At 41.0% G+C, this 7500-nt stretch overlaps 1 long non-coding RNA gene across 1 annotated transcript in view; it reads right to left on the bottom strand.

Annotated features, from left to right (window-relative positions):
* Window positions 1-7500, bottom strand: part of LOC143275714 (uncharacterized) — a 20658-nt gene that overhangs the window by 5648 nt on the left and 7510 nt on the right. The window lies entirely within an intron of this gene.

Raw genomic sequence — 7500 nt, 5'->3', positions numbered from 1 at the left:
CCCCCCCCCATCACGCTTGAAGTATATACATACATATTGCACCCGTCAAACGAATCTAACCGTGGGAAATCTCAGCCCGGGGCCCGACCCTCATCCACAGCTGACCAGATCATGGGCCAGCCTGCCTGGGGAGGACTGGGACCACATGGCCGGGAGGATGCCATCCTGTGCTTCATGGGATCGTTCGTGTATTTATTTTAATAATAATAATAATAATCATAATGGATACTTATATAGCACACTATCCATATAGCACACTATCCAGAAATCTGCTCCAGGTGCTTTACAAAAACGCTTTTGTTAACATAAAACATTATATCTATGTTACATACACACACCAAAATTTGACTACACACACACACACACACACACACACTGCAAACATACATTTTAACATACATGTGTATCTAACAGCTACCCTAACACATACGCACACACGGGCAGGCACAAATTTACATAAACACACGCACACACAATACACATTCATATAACACATTCATATACATGCATGTAGTTATGTACACATGTATATGTATACACACATAGTCAAGCACAGCTAACGCAAAGGAAGTGGACCTGCCACAATTGAACTTATTGCTGAGGGAAAAAGTGAGTTTTGAGACGAGATTTAAAAGATGCGAGGGAATCGGAATAACGGAGGTTATCAGAGAGCTCTTTCCACGTCTTTTCAGTCTGTTCATCTAAGATGATGATATCAGACTGAACATAAATGATATTATTAATATTATTTGGATTATTATCGTATCTATGATTGTTATTATTAATTAGAAATCAACATTGCTTCATGGAAGAGTGTGTGTGTTGATGTTGTTGTTGTTGTTGTTGCTAGCGTGCAGCTCTCATTTTCAACGCTGCACTGCAGGTGTCTGTATTTCTCGGGCCTGGTTGAGACCCGGGGTAGAATTATTGTTAAGAAAAGAAGTGTTGAGTGCAGTCTCTCTCCCCCCCCCCCACCCCCCCCCCCCCCCCCCCCGCCCCCCACTTTTTCCGTAGCGGCATCGAACATTACTGTAAATGTAAATAATATTGTTTACCAAATCGGCTTTCGCTTCACACAAAGAGAGAGAGAGAGAGAGAGAGAGAGAGAGAGAGGGGGGGGGGGGAAGGGAGAGACAGACAGACGGGCAGAAGGACAACGCCTTCAGAAAGGAGAGAGAGAGAGAGAGAGAGAGAGAGAGAGAGAGAGGAGGGTGGATGGGGGGGGGGGGGGGGGGGGGGGGGAGGGAGAGACAGACAGACAGACGGGCAGAATGACAACGCCTTCAGAAAGGAGAGAGAGAGAGAGATCAGCTGATCTGCTACATCACTGTTTATCTCTTTCCTTTCTTCCTACGTGCCCTCTCCCTCCCACCTCCTTACCCCACCCACCCACCCACACAACACAGCACAGCACAGCACAGCACAACACAACACACACACACACACACACACACAACACACAGAAACGACGTGACAAAATGGCAGAGACTACACTCAGCAGATAATTTCTTCGCGGTACGAAGTTGTCGCAGACGTTTTGCAGACATGAGAACAAGAAAATCGAGCGGGAAACCAGTTGCAGCTGCACACAGTAAAACCGCTCAGAACAATGAGGCGACCGGACTCCTCCTTAAAACCGGTGAGTCCGTGAAGGTTTTGCGAAGCGAGTCTGGGAGTACTGAACGTACAAAGCGGTTGTCTAATCCCACCGACACGAGTTCCACGACTACAAGACCCACGAGCAATCTCAGTTCCATTCCCGAGATGTCCGACACGATCATGGATCTAAGAAAAATAATAATGGTTTTGTGTGATCGTGTCTCTTCCCTGGAAGCAACTGTACGGGGACAACAGGAGCCAACAAAACGTTGCAGAATGGAACCTGTTTCCATGACAACACAGGCAACACAAACTGAAAGCCCCAGTCTTAGCCCCAGCCCTACACCTACCTACGCCGACGTGGCCAGAGTTCCCTCACCTGAGAACCCGGCAGCAGACAAAAAACGAGCAAGCCACCAAGACAAAACTGCCCTTCAAAAGAAGAAAAAAGAAGTTGAAAAATCGGTGACGTCTTGTGACGAAAAGACGATGGATGACGTAAAAAGTACAAAGTCTGGAATTACATGCTCTGCGCAGAAAGAAGAAAACGGGGAATTACCCAAGGTAATAATTCTCCATGATTCCGTGCTCAACCGTGTGCAGGAAAACAGACTGGGCAGATCATACCACTTCAAAGCCTCCATGCAAAAATCCCACACAGTGTCTGAAACCAGAAATTTACTTCAAGCTGTCACCACCACAGAGAAAAAGCCTGAAGCTGTTGTCATTCATTGTGGCATCAACGACTTAAGATCAAAAGATACAACAGAAGTCAGTAATTTCTTTACCTCAACATTGAAAGACACTGCAAAGAAAAATCCAACAACAAAGTTCATCGTAAGTTCAGCAACCACCGTCAAAGATTCAAAACTGGAGGTCAAGAGACAACTGTTCAACGCAATGGTGGCTTCGGAACTGTTTGACGAAAAAAACATATCATTTATAAAGAACGACAACCTCAAGACCAACGCCCTCAGAGACGCTGTCCACCCCAACGGCAGAGGAGCCAGCATCCTCGCAGGAAACATCGGGAGACATGTTCGAGATCTTCTCTGGGAAACACCGAAGAAATCAACACGCAGAGCCAGGTTCCACCATCACCAGAACCCCGCCCCCTTTCATCACGGCTGGTACAATCCTTACGACGCACTGATGGACTGGCCAGTGTTTTATTAACATTTGCGTCAACTTCTGCCTGGCACTGATAAACTTTTGTGCTGAGCGATATTCTTGTTTTGCTGAGTGACCTTTCTTCCTGCCGTTTGCAAGTGCATTTTTTGTTGACAATATTTAGACTATTATTTTTGTTTCCCGTTTCCTTTAATTTACGGTTTATTTTCACCATCATACAGTTTGATTTATTCATAGTATTGATAACATTATTTGCCTATCTGATAGGAAAGATAATCAGTAATGAAAAAACAAACGCAATTGCAAATTAGGCTGCTCCAGTGGAACTGCAGATCTATTCTATCTAACCTGGCCTATTTGAAACATTTTCTAGCATCAAGTAAGTGTGATGTTTTGATTCTGCAGTCACTTAATATCAGTGCATGTAAGCTTCCCAAACTTCCAAATTATTATTTTCCACCAGTATATGAAACTGGGAACGAGGGCAAGAAGATAAGTACTGCTATTTATATACTTAGGGAATTACAGTATAATCTATGTGAGTCTCCTGTTTTAAAATCTATTGCAAGCTTTGACATACACTCTTGTGCAGCTACAGTAAAATTTAGCAACAAGCTAATTCTTAACGTACTTTCCGTTTATCTTCCGAAAGGTCCAAACGATCGAAATACTGAGTGGCTTAGAACATTACAAGAACAACAGCCTGGTAAATGGGTAATAGCTGGTGATTTCAATGCTCACGCTCCATTCTGGGAAAAGGACTGTAAAACTGTAACAAGCAATCGGTTAATAGAAAACATCACAGACAGCCCCTTTTATCTTATGAATGATGGTAGTGTTACTAGAATTCCTGACGTCTCAAAACACAGACCAACAGCAATTGACCTGACACTAATATCCCCGGAGCTAGTCCCATCATGTACCTGGGAAACACATAAAGACACATTGGGAAGCGACCATGTGCCTATCATCATTACAATCGCTGATGATGATAATCAGCCTGATAATAACGTCGACATAATTCCAAAATATAAATATAAAAATGCAAATTGGGATTTATTTCAAAACATTCTTACCTCTAACGATTTTGAAAAACTTGAGAATGAGAGTGTAGATGTAATGTATTCAAATTTTACAGAAGCTGTGTTATCAGCAGCTGATATGTCGATACCAAAAGTAAAGGCTGTGAAGTCAGGTTACCGTTCAGGCAATGTCTGGTGGAATGATGCATGTGAAAAGGCAGTTAGTTACAAGAAAGAAACATTTAAGAACTACCTCGCGGACAGTAAGCCCCCAAACCACAAAGAAATGAAGAAAGCAAACACTCAGAGTAATATGACTGTAGCCCAAGCTAAAAAAGATCATTGGTCATCATTTTGTTCACAAGAAATTTCAGATCATAAAGACTTTAATAAAGTTTGGACAAAAATGAAAGAAATGAAAAATGGAATAAAGTTACCAAGTTGCCCAATATCAAATGACTCACAAAACAAGTTTCTATCAGATCAGGAAAAGGCAGAAATCTTTGTTGAAATGTTTGCGAAAAATAGCAAATACGAAGGCTTATCACCTGAGTGTAAAACACACAGAGCCAGGGAAGAAAATAGTGCTTTATACAGTGATCCCATTCCGCAAAATGACTTGTGGTTTAATTCTCCTATTACATATGAGGAGTTACAAACCGCTATAGCTTCCCTTGGCAATAAAAAAAGTTCAGTTGGAATCGATGCACTATCGAATGTGATGCTAAAACACATCCCAAAAAATTGTATCGTTTTCCTACACAAAATATATCAGAAATGTTGGACATCTGGAACTGTACCACAGATATGGAAAACATCAATAGTTGTACCGGTTTTAAAAGCAGGAAAACCTAAACGTAATAAAAATAGTTACAGGCCTATTGCTTTGACCTCGCATGTCTGTAAATTGATGGAAAAAATAGTCCTGTTTAGAATTATAACTTACTGCGAAAAATACAATATCATTCCAGTGAACCAGGCTGGATTTAGAAAAGGAAGATCAACGGTCGAACACCTAGTAAAGATTACAACTCAAATAAAACATCAGTTTGCCCGCAGAAAAAGTGTCCTCGCAACGTTTTTTGACGTAAAAAAAGCCTACGATCAGGTTTGGCACAAACGTCTTTTATTCAAACTGAAATCAGTTGGAATATCTGGTAATCTCTATGAGTATATTAAAAGTTTTTTTATCTAATAGAATTATTCAAGCAAGGGTGGGAACACATTATTCTTTGCCACATAAACTTGACATGGGAATTCCACAGGGCTCAGTTATAGCCCCTATTCTCTTTAATATTCTTATTCAGGATCTACCAAAGGCATTGTCAAATCGTGTAGTTTTAGTACAGTATGCTGATGATATATGTATGTGGATGGGTGTCAATCTAAAAAAGTCAACCCCACAAAGAGCACAGAATTATATACGTCGTTTGTATCAGTCTGATCTCGATAACATTGGTAACTATATGTTTGACAATGGTCTAGCTTTGTCGACTGAAAAAACATGTATGATGTTGTTTAATTCAGGTGGTAACCCATCTAGCACACCCATTTTTAAATTACTTGGTGACGTCATTGATTATAAACAGGTAGTGAAGTTTTTAGGCGTTTATCTTACTTCAAAGCTGACATGGAACATTCACTTTGATTACATCTTAACAAAGGCAAGGAAATGTATCAATTTTCTGAAAATTATAAGCCGCTTACCCTGGGGAATGGATACAAAAACATTGATTCATCTTGCCATGGCCCTTGTAAGATCTAAGATAACCTATGCACAAGAAATATTTTTCAGTGCACCTAAATATCTATTACAAAAGATTCAAAGTGTAGACTGTAAGGCTATCAAAATTGCCCTCGGAGTGCCCTCTCATGCATCCAATCAGGAAACATACAAAACAGCCGGAATTCTTCCCTTAAATGAACATCGTGAGTTAGCAACAGCAAAATTCGCTGTGAGGTACACTTCAATGACAAAAAATTTCATTGCTGATGAACTGACAGTAAGATCAGACATTGATTTTCCTAAAAGAGCTAAAGCCATCTCTTCACAAGAAACAGTTGCAACTTACATTTCAAATCTGTTAAAAGAATCTGAAGTTAACATGAAAGAGTTAGCTGCAAAACCACATCATTCTCCTGTTCCTTTTTGGGAAATGTTGAAAGCGGATTTTGATATCACTTATTCTGAAACAAAAAAGGAAGAAAACATCAATATCACGACAAGTACTGCCAGAATTCATATAACAGAAAAATATCAGAATCATCTCCATGTATTTACAGATGGATCTGTTCTTGATGACAAAAACGCTGGTGCGGCTTTCTATATTCCTGCCTTTAAAGTTGAAAAATCTTACTTTATTGGAAAACACCTTTCCATATTCACAGCTGAGCTAATTGCTATTATACAAGCTCTGAACTACTTAGTGAGCCATCAAATAGTTTTCTCGAAAATAGCATTCTTTGTTGATTCCAAATCAGTACTTTATGCTCTAGAACTATTCAGCCTTGAAACAAGACCTGACTTAGTTATTGAGGCAAATCATTTGGTACATTGTTTAAGGATTAAAGGGACTGAGGTAAGTTTTTGTTGGGTGCCTTCTCATGTGGGCATTCTTGGCAATGAAACTGTTGATAAAGCAGCTAAAAGAGGAGCGCAAGATTCAGAACAATCGACAAAAATCCATGTCCGTCTCTCCGTAAAAGAGGCATACACTTTGTTAGAAAAATCAGCATGGGGTCGATTTCATAACCGATGGAAGTTAAAGTTTTTAAACCATAAAGGAACATTATTCCCCGAGAATATTATTAAAGAAAAGATACCGAATCCATCAGCTTGCTATACAAGATTAATAACCTCTACTTTCTTCCGTATAAAACTTGATGCGCTGAAGATAAAGTATAGTAAAAATGTTACATGCATCTGTGGTAAGCAGTTCAGCTTGCATCATTGTTTGTTTCACTGCCAGCAGTTACGTACCTTCTTGCCCAAGTATTTCAAAGAGAATAATAATTCTGCAGATGATTTTTGTAAAGTTATTTCTGACGAGGTTCTTATGGTCGAACTTTCACAGGCATTAGTTCATAGCCCTATTTCTACATTCCTTTAATGCACTTCAGAATTGTGTTAATGGTTTCTGATTATTATAATTATTATTATTGAATTGTTACTGTTAAATGTAATAGCATGTTAGTTATACCCCATGCACCCACCCCACCCCACCCCACCCCACCCCTTTAATTTTTTTTAAATTTTTTTTATTATTATTTTTTTTTAACGTCTAATATCACTGATAGTGAAAAGACGCTAAACAAAAGAACGAACACAACACACATCGTCCTTGACGGGGTATCGATCCCCGAGATACGTCCAACGACCCACTGACGTCACGCCAGTCACATGCTCTGCTACCTGACTCCCCCACCCCCACCCGTTCACCTCCACCCCTCTCCTCCCACCGCACCCCTCCCCGCCCCGCCCCACCCCACCCAGTTCCTCGTGATGCTGAGTCAGTGCTTCGTCAGAACAAGGTGATGCTTCACTGCAAGGGTGGTGATTTGTCTTCGCTTGTTCTTGGCTTTCCAATAAGAAAAAAAAGGGGAGGAGAGAGGGGACGTTGAGAGAGAGAGAGAGAGAGAGAGGGGGGGGGGCGATCGTGAGAGAGAGAGAGAGAGGGTGGGGGAGAGAGAGAGATGGAGGGGCTAGGGGGAGAGAGAGGGGGGAGGGAGAGAGAGAGGGACGGGCTGG

Source organism: Babylonia areolata, chromosome 31 (genome assembly GCF_041734735.1).
Source record: "Babylonia areolata isolate BAREFJ2019XMU chromosome 31, ASM4173473v1, whole genome shotgun sequence".
Classification (NCBI taxonomy): Eukaryota; Metazoa; Mollusca; class Gastropoda; order Neogastropoda; family Buccinidae; genus Babylonia; species Babylonia areolata.
Note: the sequence above shows the minus strand (reverse complement) of the source record. Positions and strands in the feature narration are given on the sequence as shown.